The 19,175-nt window shown below is 37.0% G+C and overlaps 1 protein-coding gene across 9 annotated transcripts in view; it reads right to left on the bottom strand.

Annotated features, from left to right (window-relative positions):
• Window positions 1-19,175, bottom strand: part of ANKS1B (ankyrin repeat and sterile alpha motif domain containing 1B) — a 437,255-nt gene that overhangs the window by 113,810 nt on the left and 304,270 nt on the right. The window contains exon 1 of one of the 9 annotated variants that reach the window (XM_071552024.1): window positions 12,319-12,363. The exons of the other annotated variants lie outside the window; for them this stretch is intronic. The gene's annotated coding sequence lies outside the window, so the exon portion shown is untranslated. Of the gene's footprint in view, window positions 1-12,318; window positions 12,364-19,175 lie in introns of those variants that run through there. 9 annotated transcript variants of the gene reach the window in all.

The following is a 19,175-nucleotide window of genomic DNA, read 5'->3' as shown; positions in this document are numbered from 1 at the left end:
GAGAAATATCTGCTTTCATATGTCTTCAGCCTGTTTTCTATCCAGTGAGAGTCCCACCATCAGACAGCCTATGAGAAAGATGAGTAACAATACCATAGAAAGTCTCTAATCCAGAAAGTATAACATGCTTTAAAAGAATTAAGTCTCTCATTAGTGCTTTTATAGGATTTGAAAAATTCTAGGTGTAGTAAGTAATGATGGCAAGATTTCAATGTTCTTCAGCTCTCCAGCTGCTTAGGTGTTTTTCTAATGCTAAAGCACTTTCAGAGTATGACTCAAGCAAGAAAACTGAGCAGTAAAAATAGTGACTTTTTCTCCACTTCACATTTTAATCCCTTATCTGTAAATAAAAATTTACTGTGTCTCCCACCTTTTCTGATTTGCTTGACCGTTTCATATCTTATAACTGCTTCTGATCCCAATTTTTTGTCTTGGCAATGTAACATATTCAGAAATAAATATTAATGCCCTTGAACTTACTATAGCCATGTACTAGAACAAAAGAAAAGAAGTCCAAGAAATATACCAGTAGAAAATTAGCACAAGGTCACAAATATGATGCCATGCTGAACTTTTTAGAGATAATAAGATTTTCTTACTCATAAAATGAAATTAAAACTGCACACTTGAGGTTAAACTATTTTAAGCTTTCTTTTAAAAATCATATAAATGCCATAAGCTATTGTTATAGTAAGGATTATAAATGTTTTTTCAATAAACTTTTACTTGTAAATAACACTTATATTTGCCCCAGAATATATACATCATGATAAGTAATTGTTACAGATACTACTACTTCACTGTGCTTTACAGTTGGGGTTATAAAAGTTCAAGTAAAAAGATTTGGAGGCTTGGCTGCATGTTACACAGGTGGTCTTTCCCCTACTTCATCACCATCTTGTGAAAATGGAGGTTACTTCCAGTGCTAAATCAGAGTTAAGAGACAGGACAATGTTTCATCCTTCAGGACCTTCTTTCAACAGCCTTGTGCGCTCCTACTAGTCGTCCCCTCTGAATCATTCCTGCACACCTTGAAAGCCAGGCCACTAAAGGAAGGCTGTGGTATTTCCAATGTCTCAGCTTTTTTTTCTCTGCCAATTTTTGCTCCTATTTTCACCTTATTAACATTCTGGTCAGAATTCCTTTCCCTCTCACCCAAAAAAGATAAGGTGAGTTGAACTTGAAAGTACATGAATATGTAACACCCATCCCTTCTGCACTGTCCATTCAATGCCAGCCAGAGTAGATTTGAATCATTTTTTAACAAGTATTGAAATACTGTCGTACCAAACTAAGCAGCTGGCTTAGAAGCCATATCTCATTAATACTATTTTGTAAAGAGATCCTTCAAGAACAGAAATATGTCAGAGACAAGTTAACTGTATGTTCACTGCTGCTGTCATTAATTTAGTCCAAATTCTTAGAGAAAGAAGTGATACTGCCCTATACCTCTTTCCTATATCCTGACTAATTCATCTATATTATGACTGAGAATATCTATCTACAGTTAAAAATAGGAGATAAAATATCAGAAATAGAAAGCTAGGTTTAGAGATTTCTTGTTCATATGGCAAATTAATTGGTGGCTAACCTGAAATATGTATTTATGTTTACCTTTGTTTGCAATCGTAGAATTATAAAACATAAAGAAATTGGTAAGAAAACATAATAGAGCCTGCCTCATCAAAAGGATTCTAAGGGAGGTTAACTTTTTGAAAAAGAGCAGCTGCCACTACAGCTAGCAAATTCCTCCAACCTTGCAGATGTCATAAAACAGCCATTGAAAAATAGATTATTAAAATAAAAAAGAATGTTTTCAAATGGATCCACGCTATATCCTTGCCAAATTAAGTTCCCATGACAGAACCTCATCTTTTACTGGTAAGTACAAATTACCTACACCTTTTACACATTTTTAAACTATACCACGTGCAAAAGCAAAAGCAAATTTATTGTCCACAGGGATATAAGGAGCAGCTGCTCAGTGATACTCTGACAGAAATTTGCTTAGACCCTTTAAACAGAGTAAATGTGAAGAAACACATTGTACTGTTACTCACATGGGATCAAGATGCTGGTCAGGGTCTGGTTTAAATATTTTATTCCCATGATAACTTCCTGGAATTAATCACTCTACATTTCAAAGCTTTTGGTTTTCCAAGAACTGCTTAAATCCTTCATCCCCTGTAAAACAGGAGGGTCTGGGAGATAAATTTTCTTGTCCTGTTTATGAACTACATCTGGTATCACTGGCAGAACACTGCTGGAGAAATGAAGAAACTTCATGTATCTCTTATCTTGTTCATAGAGAAATCTCTTATCTTGTTCATAGAGAATCAATTAGTAATACTGTAAGTTATATCTTAATCATGTGTTGTTTAAAAGGAAAGAGCATTTCTCCAGTGTAATGTATTTTCCCCCGGTTCAAACGAATCTGATAATGGCAGCTTATCTTTGGCAGTTTTTAGCTGAAAAAAAGGTTAAATATATCTCATCGAACTAGATCTCTTTGAGCCTATTCATGCATATATGTTGTTCCTGACTGACTGGATCCTCTATGGCACTACCTTTGCCTACAAAAAGCAGGAAAATTATGTTTAACACTCATTGACCACTCTCAACTTTTATGTCATTTGCTAAATCCTTAGTCTCAGGACATTGAAAGACTTTAAAGTGCATCTTTCCAATGTTTTGCTTATTTTTTTTTATTAGAAGCATACTTGAATTCTGGAGATATGCTGGCAGGTACTATCTTCAAATTAAGGATTGCCTGTCTTGGATGGGTTAAAATGAAGTTACTCATCTTACTCCTTTTAAATCCTTTGCCTCCGCTCAGAAGGATGTGTGATAGTCTTTGAAAGGCTATTGTTAGACTGTATTGCAGGGAAAACACACTGGAACGAAAAAAAATCTTACTCTTTCCTGGAAAATACACTACAGAAAGGGAATCAGAAATGCACTAAGCACAGTATAACGTGAGGTGAAAAAACTGGTATCAGTAGTTAATATCTTGCTATATCTCTAAGGGATGAAAAAAGGAATGAGAAAGAATTGTGTTGCTTTAACAAAACCCAGCTATGCTTGGAAGTTAGCAGCTGAACAACAGCAGGAAGGAAGACTTACATTAGAAGAGAAGAACAAGGCAGAAAACTAGAAAAATGCCAAAAAATATCAAGAAAATAGAGACCGGATAGGAAAAGGTATATTCAGGAACAGATACTGGATATGAAGCAGTAGAGGTGAGCTCACTGAAGGACAGTAATTGACAAAGCATAAGTGTACTGGCCTATCTATCCCTGTCCTGAAATCTACTGTGAACACAGATCACTGAAAGCCTTTTTATTCTCCTAGTTACATGCAACAGGCAGACCCTCTACATGTTAAGAATCACAAGAATAGCTATGGTGTCCCCTTATCAGTTGCTGTGGTTCACAGTTGTACAACTGTGCATTCATCCTGCATGCTCCCTACTTGTATGTTACTTTAGTTTTCCAGTCTACTGTCCTGTTATATATCAAAGCTCCAGTTTTATTACTCTAGAAGTGCATTTCACTGAAAAATGCCACTTAGATGCCTATCCCAGCAATCATGTATTTTGCTAACAAAATCAAAGCAGGCACCATAGTGTGTAATAACTTTCTACACAACATTAACCATTCCCAATATAAAATCCACGTTACAAATAAAGAGCAGTGTTTAATTGGTCATGAACCCAAAGCCCAAGAGGATTCTGAAAAACCAGTGTTGCTTATTGAGAACATTCTGACACTCTTTAGATCTGCTCCCCATCCATCACCTCTGTGTAAACATCTTTCTGATATGCAAACACTACAAACATCTACTACATGAAATAAGTATCACTCCATAAAGTGGATACAAATAACATCTTTCAGCATACTAATAGCATTGATTTTTGTGAAACAGGGAAGCATGAGCAGAGGTAGATCTTTTAGGAAAAGATCTGGAATTATAACACCATTAACATCTGTTTCAAGCAAGAGTTTCATTATTCATTGTTTGGAGCAGGGTGAAATTTCAAAATGTCATGCTACAATGGACCTTTTCAGATACTTGTTAATGGATCCATCATACCTACTCAGCTGGTACTTGCAGTGTCTTTTGCCCCAGGGGGAGAAGGCAAATATTAGCTATGTATAACCCACAGAATCACAGAATCAATAAGGTTGGAAAAGACAGGTCATCTGGTCAAGCACCATGCTCAAGCATGGTCATCCTGGATCACATTGGATCCAGGTGCTTCTTGAGTATTCCCAGTGAGGGAAACTCCACAGCCTTTTTGAGCAATCTGTTCCAGTGCATGGACACCTGCACAGTAAAAAAGTTCTTTCTCATATTCAGGTGGAACTTCCTGTGCACCAGTTTCTTCCCGCGGCCTCTTGTCCTGTTGCTTGGCACCACCAAGAAGAGTCTGGCTCCATCTTCTTGACACCCTCCCTTTAATAGTTACAGACATTGATGGGGTCCCCTCTCAGTCATCCCTTCTTGATGGTCAACAGGTCCAACTGCCTCAGCCTTTCCTTGTAAGAGAGATGCTACAGTCCCTTCATCATCTTTCATGACCACTGCTGGACCCGCTCCAGGAGCAACATGTCTCTGTTGTATTGAGGAGCACAGAACTGAGGCCTTCAGATGCACCTCACTAGGACTGAGTAGAGGGGCAGGATTGCCTCCCTCAACCTGCTGGCAATGCTGAAGGGCTGCACAGCACTCTGGGGCATCAGCCACCCTCCCAGCTTTGTGTCATCCACAAACTTGCTGAAGAGGCATCAACCCCCTTATTGAAGTCAACCCAAGACACTGAGTAAGTTAAACAATGCTGGGCACAGTATTGAACCCTGGGGGACAGAACTAGTGACAGGCCTCCAAACATACCCTGTGCCAATTATTATGACCCTCTAGGATCTGCTGTTCATCCGAGTTCTCAATCCACCTCACTGTCCCCACATCCAGTCCACACATCCTGAGCTTGCTTATGAGAACATTGTGAGAGACAGTGCCAAAAGACTTCTTGAAGTCGAGGTATACAATATCCACTGTCCTTCCCTCATTCCAGGTAGTTGTTTCATTGTAGAAGGCAATCAGATTGGTCAAGCCTGATTTAACTTTAGTGAATTCATGGTGACTACCTCAGATCATCTTCTTGTCATCCATATCAGTGGAGATGGCCTCCAAAATGAGGTGCTCCATCATCTTTTCAGGGATTGAGGTGAGGCTGACTGGACAGTAGTTTCCTGGGTCTTCCTTCTTGCCCTTTTTGAAGATTGGCATGACATTTGCTTTCTTCCAGTTCTCAGGCACATCTCCCGATTGTCATGACCTAACTATGGTGTCCAGCAGCTCTCTCAGCACTCGTGGATGCATCTCATCAGGTCCCATGGGCTTGAGGATGTCCAGTCTGCCTAGGTATTTTGTGGCCCAATCCTCCTTGACCAAGAGAAAGTCTTCCTTCCAACATTCCTTCATCCTGGTCTACTGAGTCAGATCTCCGAGGATTGGTCTTGTCAGTGAAGACTGATGCAAAGAAGGCATTCAGTAACTCCACCTTCTCTGCATCCTCTGTTATCAGGATCACCCCTCTATTTAGCAGTGGGCTCACATTATTGTTTGTTTTTCTTCTGTTTTTGATGTATTTGATAAAGCCCTTCTTGTTGTCCTTGAACTCCTTGTCCAGACTGAACATGGTCCTGTCTTGTGCTTGCTTGACTTGACTATAATTTAGGGACTAAATTGTGTAATTCATTTTTTTTAATCCAAGTTTTATGGCCAGTGCAGGCATATTTTGACTAATCAGAGTACCTGTCTTTATTGAAACACCTTCAGTGGTTGACTTACCAATATTAAAATGGCTGATTATAGGCATATGTGACTGAAAAAGAAGCAGCTTTCCAGATGGCAGTGGCTAAACAGGTACAAGATATAAAGTGCACTCCTATTGCAGCTCAAACTACAGTTTCATCTAGGTTGTCAGACCTATGTTTTGTGTTCAGCCTGATATGTTCTGAAGTGCCAAAAAAAACCCCAGTCTTGCCCCACCAGCTGAAGCTACTGCAGAAAAATATCCTGTAGAGTAATACCTGGTCTCACCTCCTTCTCTTCTTGATGCATGAAGGTACTAATGATCTTCCTTGCTTTCCAAAGTCATCAGTCATCATGACTGCTCATCTATTCAGAGCAACTTACTCATATGAATTGCACATTAATCACCAATGTTCCCACCTGCTGTTTAACATAATTTTGAAATAATGTTTTGAAATCTGTTTTGAAATAATTTGAAAATATTGTTAGCTAGGGGCAAAAAAAAAAGAAGGAATCAGTGGAGTTTGATTGTAATTTCAACTTTTTTTAGTAGGTATCTCAACAGTCATCACAAAAAGATTTCTTAATGTGTCAGTATCTGTCCAGAATGTTATGTAATTGTACCTAATGCACTCCTCCAGAGACACCAGCTTGTTAACATCTCAATTTCTGATGAAAGGAGAAGGAATGCCTGCAAAAGTTAAAACCCAGTAAAATTATTTTAAAAAGTGATTTTGCTTGATATCCCCTAAATAAACTACTGCTGATCATAAGTGTGAGTTTATGTACATGTGAAATCGTTTTTTATAACATGACTTGATCTGTCTTGAATAATGGAAAAAGTAATGTACCATACTGGGATCTTATCACTAGCTATCGATTTAGGACTATCACCTTATTAATAGCTTAAAAAATACCTAAACAGGCTTTTGTAACCAGAAAATATACCCTTTCCTTAATAATTTTTGGTTGTCACATAATAGATGGACAGTGAAAAAACTACCTTCAATAGTTAAAATAACTTGAAATGTATTTTGCCTGATCTCCTAAAATAAATAAATAAAAAAAAGATGATCCACCTATCTAGGTATACAGTATCTGCCAGTAACTAGTTTAGAGAAAAAAGAATTTTAAAAAAATCATTTCTCTGGGATATAAATACAGCAATTAATTATATTGTAATTTTGAGATTTTCCCCCCTTTTCATCCTATGCACTATTCATTGTCCTGTGAATTGTTCTTTCTAATCTTCTCAATTGTCATTATTATGCAGTTTGTTATTATTTTACTTTTTTTTGTTAGTGTTCATATTTAACTCAGCCTTTCTCTTAACTGCTTCCAACTGTCTATGTATTTATTCAAATCTTTTTTGGTCATTTCGTTCGCTCTTTCAAGTTCACATTCCCCCACTGGAGAAATACATCAGTTCCCATTGCAAACCTCCCCACAGCCTTGCCAGCACTCTTCACACCATTTTGCAAACATCATCTCCACAGACTCAAATAATTTTGCCTCTGAGTACACACAGTCTTCAACAAACAACATCGATAATTTGCAAATATAGAAGCTAGAATGGCAGCCATGAAATACATTTCACATAGTCCACTCCAGAGTCATCAAACAGCAGTATTAACAACTTGGTATTAACAGCTTGTGTCAGCTTTGAAGGATTTCAGATCCAAAAAGAAAGAACAGGCTCTGTATGATGCTCCTAATTCCTCATCCTATCTAGCTGCAAGAAAATGTGAACATGTACGCGTGACCTCAGAGGAGTTCACCTCTTCTTGCTATTCAAAAAAATCAGTATCTGCATCAGTGTAGACACATTATCATCATGTGTTACCAGACCACACAACTAACAATGCTGAGATTTAAAAAGGATGCAGTACTAAACTATACCAGAGTTATTAGGCATGTAGGAAGCATGATGGTCACCACAATATGAACTTGGTTCTTGATTCTGTACAGTACTCCCTTGTCCAATACTGTTCATCTGCTTTTGCTCCTTGACCTCTTAATACAGGTTTTTTTCTGAAAGCTGGGGATACACTACCTGCTAGTCAACCTACAGAGGGGATGGACAATCCCTGAAACAGATCATTCCCCACAGCCTGCAGTGTTCCTCCCTCTCCCTCACAAATGCTGAAGCAGATCATAGCTTCCCCATGACCTTAGTCCACTGAGATCAGACTGGCTGGACAGAAGGAGTGAGAGAGAGTGAAAAATCCCACTTGTGGCCCCTGAAGCCTCAGTGACTCTCTGTCCAAAGATTTAATAGAACTGTGATAACTTAAGGCTACCGTGATTCATTTTTGCTGCCATCTTTATCCATACAGCATCAAATTATATAGTTCACTACTAATCCAATGATATCCTTCTAAGATACTAATGCTTATCTACTGTGCTGTGCTCCATGAGACATTTCCACCAGAATATCTTGCCACAAGTCCTAAGCATTAAAAGCGGAATGAAATTTGGAATAACACTCTAATATTAAGCAATGGTCTCTCATAAATAGAAGCAGAGTCAATACCTATACAATGGAATAGATTGAGGTTTTACTAAGAATGTTTTGTTGGACTTCATGTTGATTTCTACTGCCCCTTCTCCTCTCTCTTGAGGACTCATTTTTGCTTATCTTTATATCTATTTTTACTTTCCACTCTTATTTCTCAGATGTTCAGTATACCACCATTCTCACAGCTTCTAGAGCAACAGAAACAGTAAAGTTATCTGGGCAGTGCTCCTGTTCAACAGCACTTTCCCTTCAACAAACAGACAGCAATAAAGGAAGGCTCTAATCAGTGTCACAATGTTACCATGTGGTCAAGTGCACCTTTAAAAGTCTGATGTGGTTTATCTCAGCCAAGAGAAAAAAACATATGCCCCTCTGTATACTTGGCAGCATTTATGCTCATTTCCCTGCTTCTTGTTTTTGTTTTGTTTTTTTAAATTTTCCCTGGTGAAATTCTACACCCTTGAAAGAAGAGTTTCTTCCATCAAAACTACAAAAAATGCTCTCATGGTCATGCCTTCCTTTCTAATGAACATTTTTAGTATATTTGGAGTTTTATTGAACTTTTTTCTTTTCTTGTGTGCCCTTACAATTAGGCAATAGTGATTTATGATTTCTTTTCTTGCCAGTCCAATCTCTAAGGAACAATGCCTTTCAAACTCATTTTCAAAACCTGTTTTCTATTAGTGCAACGAAGGCTAAAATGTAACTTTGCAATGTGAATCCATCAAAATTATTGCCACCTCAAATAAGAGGAAATGACAGAACACTCAGAGTACTTATAGAATAATTTCAGATATATTTTTGGAGTCATCTGGGAAAAACGGCATTGTAGATTCTAAAAATACCAAATTTTACCCTGAGGCAGACAAATGAGAAACTTTTACTTTGAGAATGATTTTGAATTTTTACAGTAACTGAATTGACTAATTCTGAGTCTTATTTGAAGAGAAACAGAGGGAAAAGCAGGAAGGAATAACATTAATAATCGAACTGAGTAGAAGAATTCCTAAGATAAGAAAAGGAAATGTGCACCATGTGGAAGAGAAGTTTCTAAACAGGCTGTTAGGTTATATGGTTCATGATCAAAATCTGGCAAAAGCTTTTTTTTTCTATGGCAGAACAGACAGTATCTTGATTCTTGAATAATATTCAGGGTACTGCTGCAGAGCAGAGCATATTAGCTTCTAGGGATATCGTGTTCTGGATCCCCTGGGAAGAGGCCAATCTCTTGTTTGAGTTGAATACATTTCACAGATGATGAGGAGGAATAAGAAAGAAAAAGATCTTGCCTATTTACCCGGGAAGTTCTCAGCTGGGAAAAGCAGCTTGGCACAGCTCCCTACAGTGGGCTAGCAAATATCAGTAATAGTTTTATTTTGTTAGTTGAAAGGACACACCTATTTGAGTCTGTGCCCTTCATTATTTGAATTTTTTATTTATCATTATCTATAGTCCAAACCGAAGCAATGAAAAGATGGCTTGAAATGTAGTAAAAAATATATAAATCTAAAACTAATTTTTATAATTATGTTCTGTAGGCACCTGTCCCTTATTAGTGAAATCATGCAAGATAATCTTGAAAAATTTTCTGGGTATCACAGGGGATTTGGAAGTGATGACACCTGAGAAATCATTTTGCCAGGCACTACACCAGAATTTCCTCTGTGTGAGGAAAAAAAGGAGACTAAAGTGAAAGACAGGTAATATCACAGAATATATATGAAAAAAGATAATATTTTGTAATTGCTTATAATTACATTTTTTTTTCAGAAAAGAAACATTTTCAGTTATGGCTATACAACACTATTGAGCACAGAGTAGATCAGTGACTTGCAGCATCATAGTCACGCTAGAGAAGGGATGTGTCTTGTCCAACATACACAGCTTGGCAGAACAAAAGAAAACAAACAGACAGCAATCACACAGCTATATTGCTTCTTACTAGGTAAGTTGCTGGTGTCTCCTGCAAATACCCTGCAGGTTAAGCCTTCACAGAGCTGTCTACATCAGGGGCTGCAGCTCCCTCTAAGGTTATGTTCTTTGTTTAGCTATTACCTTGATTAATCAAGAAACAACATACTGTATTGAACTGTGGAAGATGAACATAATTTCCTATCCATTTTTTCTGTTTTATAGATGGTTTTACAATAATAGTGTCAATTATTTTCTTCTAGTCTTGAGATCATTCTCCATTCACAAATTAAAAGTATCAAAGATAAGGTAGTCTTGCTATGTTCTACATTCTCATCCTAAGATTTTAAATTCCAGTATTACTTAAAATGAAAATGTTTTTAGTTAAATGAATATCTTGCCTTTCTTATCAGTCTCTTTATACACAATAGAATGTTAGAAAAAAAGTGGATACAAAAGGTGCATGTGGGACAGTTTATTCACCTTGGAGACATTTTAACAAGGTCTCTTTTAATATTTAGTTATTTTCTTAGATTTCTCAGAGGCTGCAGGATATTCAGGGTCACTTGCCTTTACAAGGAGAACAAGCAAACTAGAATCCCTTCAGGTCAGGAACTATCAAAGATGAAGAATCTTTTTCAGAACTGATGTGAAAAAATGATAAACTACAACTAATGCAATAGTGTGGCAGTCTAAAGTTTCCAGTATGCAGGCTACATGCAGGAATGTTCAGATCATGTATATGATTATGAATCAGAGGAATTAGTTCCATGAATTATAAGAGAAGGTTGGATAGATTAAAGCATAACTGAGCATAATTGCTAATAACAGAGCATAACTGTTATGCAAAACTTGATGAAAATAATGTAGGAAGATTTCATGAGCAGATTGGTGTCTGATGGTCTGTTAAGAATGTCAGCAATGTTTTGTTCAGGCAGAGTACAAAAGGTTTTTCTCTTTTGACAAGAAATGTTGCCAGTTTCTGATTTAATGAAGATCAGTTGGGTGCAAGGGGCTAGACAATTGCAGAAAATCCATTTTTCACTGTAGGCCTTGGGCAGCTGATTTAGCAAGGAAGTGAAGAGAATGAAGGTGAAATGAGCTAAAATAGCAGGGAAAGGATCTTCTAGTATTTGAATGCAGAAATACACATACTGCAGCTGTGGCATTACAGAGGCAATTAAATGGGTGTTCCATAATCTTAGCTTGACTCACAAGCCAAATGGGATGTACCATTTTAAAATTCTGCCTTCATGTACTACACATGTGAATAAGTGCTGCATAATAATGTTCCATCTCCAGATTAGTGGATACAACATGACTAAGCGTGCTATTTTAATCACCTTTGCAATGATGATTACTGTAAGACACTTCTGAGAATTTTTAATCTAAGACTAGTCATTCATCTCCATTTCTTCCTTGTCACATTCCACTCAGATGCTGTCTACTGTGGCCTTTCTGCTCTTATTTCATCATGCTGTTTGCCAGAAGATTATTTTTGATCCCTATGCTCCTTCATAACAAATATGCCTTATTGATATCTTTATATAGATTGAAAAAGAGTGGTTATCTCAATATCTACAATAATCTGTTTAAAATGGTACACTGAAAGGGATTGCACAAGAAATACTTTTATGTCATTTCATTCAGCTTCTTCTATCTGTCTACCTTTGTTTTTAAAAAGGGAGAAAAGGAGCAGACACAGGATGTTTTTGTGGAAGGCCAGGAATTTTGAATAAAGCAGCTCTACTCACTAAAAGACTGTCCATGGGATACTACCACTGCAAAGCCATTTCCTGTGGAAATAACCTTTAAATTCCTTTTGTGCTACCAAATATGTATACTGATAAATAACACTGATCTTTAGCTATTGTCTCAGGATATGAAGCTCATACATGAAAAAAAAATAATTGCAAAACCTGCATTCATTTGGTGCTAGCTACCTTCTACACCTTTACTACTTCATTTTTACTTCATATAATAAAACAATGATGATCCCAAACTGGTGATCTCAGAGGGCCTCAGGTAAGCCAGCAACATCCTTGTATAAGAATTATGTTAAAGAGGCTTACCCAAAATTCAAATGGAGGGCTGTGTGTTATCTTCTTTTCTTTACAGAAAGTGTAGAAGAGGTGATGGACCAAAACTTCCTATATATCTGAGAGCTCCCATTCTGCTATGCTCCAACAGATGGCAGGGCTTCCAGGAATTTCTAGGGTTTTTCCTGCTGGGATCCTATGTAAGGTATGGTTGTCCCTCTGCGTGAAAAAAAGGCAGAAGAACAAGCCATCATAAAATATAAGGGATATCCTTGTGTTTATTTTTCTAAATGAATTTGCATAGTTAGAGAAGGAGAAAGTTATTAATTACCCTTTCTGGCTGCTAGATAGTGTTGCTGATTTTCAAAGCACATCTCTATAAAGGGCAAAATATAAAAGTTCATCTTTTTCTAGAGATAGTGTTTGTTGTCAGAGCATTACTTGTTTTAAGTGGTGGAATAGCTCCAGAAAAATAACATGCATTTAATTGTGTCTATTAGATATTTAAGATAATAATTTATTTACTGGGGACAGCTTCACAGTTTTGTGTAAGGTTGTCAGAAGGAGCATCTGCAAACTACTTGAAATAAAAACCAATGCAATTAAGGCACACAATTAAGAGAGGGATAGTAGTTTGTGGAAACTTTGGCCATGCTCTGCCCTCAGCTCCCCTTCTGCAGTTTCAGAATAGGTCTTCAGATTGCTAAATCTACTCTAAAATGAAGATATAAAACTGAGAGGAGTACTTGTTATATGTTTGGAAACACAGTGTCAAATCCTACCTGAGAGAATAGAAGGGAATGAAAGTGAAGATTGACATACACCAACTTCAATAAACCTGACAGATACTATTTTAAACTCCACACAACTAATTGTTTTGGTGGTAACAGTAGCCCTGGAAATGCTACTTGACAAGAGTCTAAGATCATTGGCAATTAAGATGTCTGTGTCTGATGTAGCAAACGTACAGAATCTTGGACTGGATTGAAGGAACTCTGTGGTGCACTTAGGGCTTGCTGTAAAGTACATAAAATTCCCCCTGTTTAGACTAGCATATGCTTAGTTTTAGTTACCACAGAGCACGAAGAGCCACAGGGGAAATGACAGAGAATTTGCAATTCTTATATGTTTCAAGTCTGCAAAGAATTTAAGCATATTCTTCATTTTGAATCAGTCTCACTGAAATATTTTTAATTTTGTTAGTTATGGTTAAAATACATATATTAAACGCCATTATAGATGGGACCCTAGTGACATCTTGGGTATGAGTCTATACTAATTCACATGCATGACATTTTTTCAAATTAAACTAATCACTAATCAATAGATGTTGTTTATTTCTATCTCTTCCACAAATTATTTGAGGTAAAGGGCAGGTAAATCAAAATGTAACAAAGTATTTATTTCCATTATGAGGCCTGTGAATTAGATGATCAGGTCAAAAGTGACCAATTTAATTCAGCATGATGTATCAGCAAAACAGAACAGCTGCCTTGGGGTATGAGTGGCTCAGAGCTTTAACTTTTAATCACTACCTATGAATAATGACATGTCAGAAATACACTTTTGATTTAGTTGTAGAACTTAGAGTAAGAAAAACACAAACACCTCTCAACCCTGTCACAGAATCAAGTATTAATTTAAGGGCTAGTTCATTTAAGTGGCATCAGAGTAGGCAAACTATGAATGCAAAAACGAGTATATAGTTGCATCCAGATATTTTTGGTCTAGTATTCAGTGTTGATTACATGAACTCAGACATTAAGGAATACTAAATGCCTTTCCTTCACCACAGCACAAAATACCTAAAAATTGCAAATGACCTTTCCTACCCTTCCTCCTCCTCCACTTTGCAAAATCTAAATACTCCCATCACAAAGTCCGTTCAACAAAGTATGTCAAAGCATATTTAAAATGGCCAGTTGGTGAGAGATATATATCTACCTGCGTAGAATTTCCAGAAATATTTACTTGGAAAAATGCTGACTCTACTGTGGCTGTGTTCAGACTCATTTTGAGGTTAGTTTTGTGTGCCTATTCAGGCAAAGGAGTCAAATAGCAGAACAGTTCACAGAAAAGAGAATAAGAACACAGCAAATACTGAACTTAGAAATGTGACTAGTCATAAAAAATTACAAGATTCTTTTAACCAGTTCTGGAACACAAAAATACTGTATGACTCATATATCCAATCAAAGCTCTTTAAAGCAGCTTAGATGTTGAATTTGAAATATTTATGAACAATACATACACTAAAACTTACTCAGAGAAATAATATCATGCATACTCCTGAGAAAATTATAAGATGTTCATAACAAAATCACATGCAGAAACAGAGATAAAACTAATTAAATCAATTATTTGCCATGAATTATTTGAAACTTCTAGACATCACCAATATCAAATACCAAGCTGTGAAATGAGTGAAAATGTTTTAAAGCAAGAACCCTATCATTCATAGTAGCCAACATTTACACCCTTACTCATTACCGTATTATTTACATAAGATTTTAGTTATGACAGAATACAATCAGTCATTTTTACATAGTTTACAATTTTTATTAAAATTGTTTTTGAAAGAGCTCAGCATTGTTACAACTGCTGAAAGTATGCTACGTGACTTACAGTACAAACAGAAGAAAATTAACTTTATGCCAATAAATTTATTGTAAGAATGTTTTTACTTTAGTTTTCTGGCATTTTCTTATTTAAAAAACCCAAAGAGATTGATTATTTGCATATAAATAATATGTACTATGTATTTGGATAAACATAGGGGCACAGATTTCTATGCAAACAGATCATGAAGCAGCAAAAGAAAAATATAATTTCTTGAATTTGATGCTGTGCATAAAAATTACTCGTAACCTTTAAAACTGTTAATTTAGCATGAAGCCTTAAATCATAACATAAGTCCAAGAGGATTTGCTCCATCAGGTCAACAGTCTGGCATTAGACCTGCAGTCAGTGAAACGGTCTGTGCAGGGATCACTTAATCTCCACTAAAACCACTTCCTATTGCTGTGCTCAACAGGAAACAGGAAAGTTGTTTGGAAGGCCATTACTCAGTTTGAGCTTTTGGAATGATGGCCCACAGCAGAGCTTTTGTGTGGTTTTTTTGTCTACCTAAGACACTGAGGAGACCACTCTACAAAACACAAACAGTTGCAAGGTGGGACAGCTGAATTAGAAGTAATTAAAAACAGTCTATATGAGTAATTTTTACTTCAGTGCTTGCAATTTAAAAATTCATATTTCAAGTAGATGACTCTGAGGATGGCCTGAGAGACAGAGTAATGCAAGAAGAATAGGAGACATGGTGTCAGGTATCTTATACAGGTGGAACCCTTTTGAATTAAAAGGTAAAGAGAGACAGAGAGGGCAGTGAAATGCACTGTGAAGATGGCATTTATTAATGGACTAACTAATTAAATTAATGCTAATTGTTGTGAAATGTGAAAAACAATTATTTCTCTAAATTCAGGATTGTTCTGTAATTCATTCTCATGATTCAGCAATGGACATGAACAATAACATGAAAAGCTACCAATGGGTTACTTCTCATTCACCCTTGCTTCTGCAAGAGAAGACAGAAGGATAATATGAAGGGCAATGAGTCTGTGGAAACAAAGAAATGGTTTCAGAGAAAAACTGGTCTTTGCTCACTAACAGCAAAACTGTGATTCCCTCTTGATGCTTTGTTACAGTCCTGACATAACTCAGGCAAAAAGAGCAAGCCTGTGCTTACCTTTCCTATCGTCATAGTTGAATGAGATTACCAAGAACTGAAGGCACAGGGTATCTTGAAAGAAATTTTACTTTTATTCCCTGAATAAAGTCCAGCCACACTAAGCTGGACACATGGTAGGCAGGCATATGCCACACCAGATTGGCATGTTGGCAGAAAAGCACAGTCTGGTCACAAACCTGGGTATCATTCTCTAAAGAGCAAAAAGATAGGTATATTACAGCAGCTTTAATGTCTTAAAATACAGACACCTATGTTTGTATAACAGCAGGAAGGAACAGAGTATTGCTGCTTGTATTTTTGTTTCTAGTGAGAGAAGCCAATAAGGAAGTTTGGAGGAATTTGCCTTCCAGAGGGTACAGATGCCTCCAGAAGGTTCTCACAGATTTTTAGTCTCACAAAGCAGAACCAGGATACTCGTGGAATATCACATGTTGCAGAAGAAAGGACTGTTATTCATGTTTAATGAAAATCCTTTTCTACCATTGCTTTTTTTCTTTTTCTTACCAGTTTTACAGGAGACAAAAGTGTTCTGCTTCTCTGCTAATTCAGATTTGATATACAATGAACTTGACCAGGGACACTGACAACTTGGCCAAGTGTTTTGCTGTCTTCATTCTTCAAAAAAAGAATCCTATGAGATTATTTTCTCTTTCTATCTTAGTTTTTTCTGCACTATTTTTTTTTTTTTGTTGCTACTGATCCCCTTTTTTCAGTACGGTTTTGATATGCTGAGCATGCAAACTCTATGAAAAGTTAAAGGTGTTCACATCTTATTTTTGATTACTCTCTTGCCCATTCTTATTTTACTGGGCTTTGGCAATTCAGGCTATCTTCATGATTCCTTGCATAAAACGAGGGAGACATGTTGCCTCAGTCTTCTGCTCTTCCAGAAGTTCAGTTGCTATGCAGCTGACCTCTCTCTTGGCCTTTCTCTGTTGTTGTATGACTGCACGTAATGTCTTCTCACTCTCAGCTGTAACATCTTGAAAAAAAACGAAAGGTATGACGAGGTTAGCAGTGATATTGTGTGCTCCGTTTCTCATCAGGTTTTAGATATACGATATTTAAAAGATAAGTTGGCAGTGAAGAAACACTGTTTCAGATCCACTGAGGAGCTCAACCTTAGTACTGAAAATCACCTCTATAGGAAAGCTCCTACTTGGAGGGTCAAATCAGAGTACAGTAGTAGATAAAGCAAACCTGCATGCTCGGGCCTAACCCAAAAGGTCCTATTTGCACTGGGTAGCATCAGTTACAGAAGATGTGGAAGACCTCTTGGCCTCACAAACTTCAGCTATCAGTATTAACAAATTCATTAAACAAAAGTCAAACTTGGTAAACCAGCACAGCGAGAAAACCTTGATAATGCAAAGTGGCCACCTAAGCAATTACAGACTGAAAAACTAGATAGGCAGCTATTCCAGAACCATGAGCTAAACGTGTTGATCAATTCATTAATAGTAAATAGGCTACAAATAAAGAAGTAAGTTGGTTTCTAGTAAATTGATTTAATATTTTCTATTTCTGCTTTGGAATACTCATATTCTACAAGGCCCTTTTACAGTAATAATGAGGTTCCATTTTTACTCTGGAGGCTAACATAATTCTTACCTCAGAAGTGGATATTAAAAACCAGCAGCATCATAAAGTGAAATGTAAAACTAAGAAATGGTCTATAATGGATATTGTGATTGACTTATGCTGGTGGTTGGTAGAGACGTTAACAAAAATATACATCATGTCCTGGATGCTCTTTGCTAAAATTATAAAGATAGGTATCTATTGCCCCCCAAAACACACACCCATAAGAGCTGTGACATTAAAAACGCAAAGTACCTTGTCTGGTGTCTTCATTTTTTGAAAGCTCTCTGTTCACTTAGAGTAAGCTCTCCTGCAGGTCGAGAGAGGTGTTTTCCCTTCCAGGGGTGCTCTTTCTCTTGGTCACCATTTTGAATGCTTTCTGTAATACCTGCCCTCCCCTCATTATACAGGAGATTGTTCTTTGGTGCTGTTCAATAACATGGTAGGCTCTGCAAATGCAAAAAGCTTCACAATCTGTTCCAAATCATTTAGGAAGAAGCAAATGTATCACCCTAGCACAGAGATTCATTTGTTTTCCATTCTTAGAAAGACAGGGTTTAGTATTCAGTCCCATCACTCCTTGTTGTGACCAACTTCTGAATGATACCTGGAATGCTTCAAGTAATCAAAACAAGAAGTTGTGTTTCTTAATATTCCTCCAAGATGCAAGAGCCAGCGCATCTTCTTGTTGGTTGCAAATTTTAGCAAAATCAGCTTATATAGTAATTACTGACATGTAAATAGGTCTTTTGGTCAAAAGGAACCAACCTCACTTAGAAATGCTTATAATGCAGGTTGCAGAATGCATCTAAGTAAGGAGAATGAATGAATTAAGCCTCAAGAGGTAAGCATTTGCCTTCTGTTGGCTCTGTAAACCATCCAGATGCAAAAAGAGTCATATCATCCTATGGCACAGGAGAGTGAACTGGGGCAGAGTATGAACAAAAGCTAAAGTCTGAGACTACAGCTTCATATTTTCTTGGTGTTTTTCTCTAACCTCTTCTGGGAAAAGAGTCCTTTTTGTGCAGTAGGAAAAGAAAGAATTATAGTTCTCATAAAAACAAATACAGGCTACTGCAAATCTAATTCACCCATTGCACCCAAGAGTAAAAGATCAGTGATCTGGATTTGATTAGCTGCTGTATATATACTCAAAATTCTTTTTTAATTCCTGTAGAATGGGACTTGTGACTGTCTTTCAGGGACTTTTAATGGTACACACAGAACCAGACCACTCGGCTAGGTTGCTCAGAAGTTGCCTTTATCTCATTAAAAAATGCAGTAAGGCTGCATGAAAGAGAATGAAGTATAACCTGGTCTTTTACCTGTCATCTCAGTCACCAAGTTCTGTCAGTGCTCCAACAGGTTTAGCATCAATTTGCAAAGCAAGGCAAGAGAAACAAACCAGCAACCCTCTGAATAAGACTAAATCACAACTTGCCTTTGAACCAATCAGCAATGCCCATTAGCAAGCCTGAAACCTGCAGAGAAAAGCTGCTCACTCCAGCAAGGATAGCTCTGTTTATGGCTAAACTGCTCAGTGGAATGGAGCCAGGGA

This window comes from Pithys albifrons, chromosome 3 (genome assembly GCF_047495875.1).
Source record: "Pithys albifrons albifrons isolate INPA30051 chromosome 3, PitAlb_v1, whole genome shotgun sequence".
Taxonomy (NCBI): Eukaryota; Metazoa; Chordata; class Aves; order Passeriformes; family Thamnophilidae; genus Pithys; species Pithys albifrons.
The sequence above is the reverse complement of the archived record's forward strand: the minus strand, read 5'-3'. Positions and strand labels throughout refer to the sequence as shown.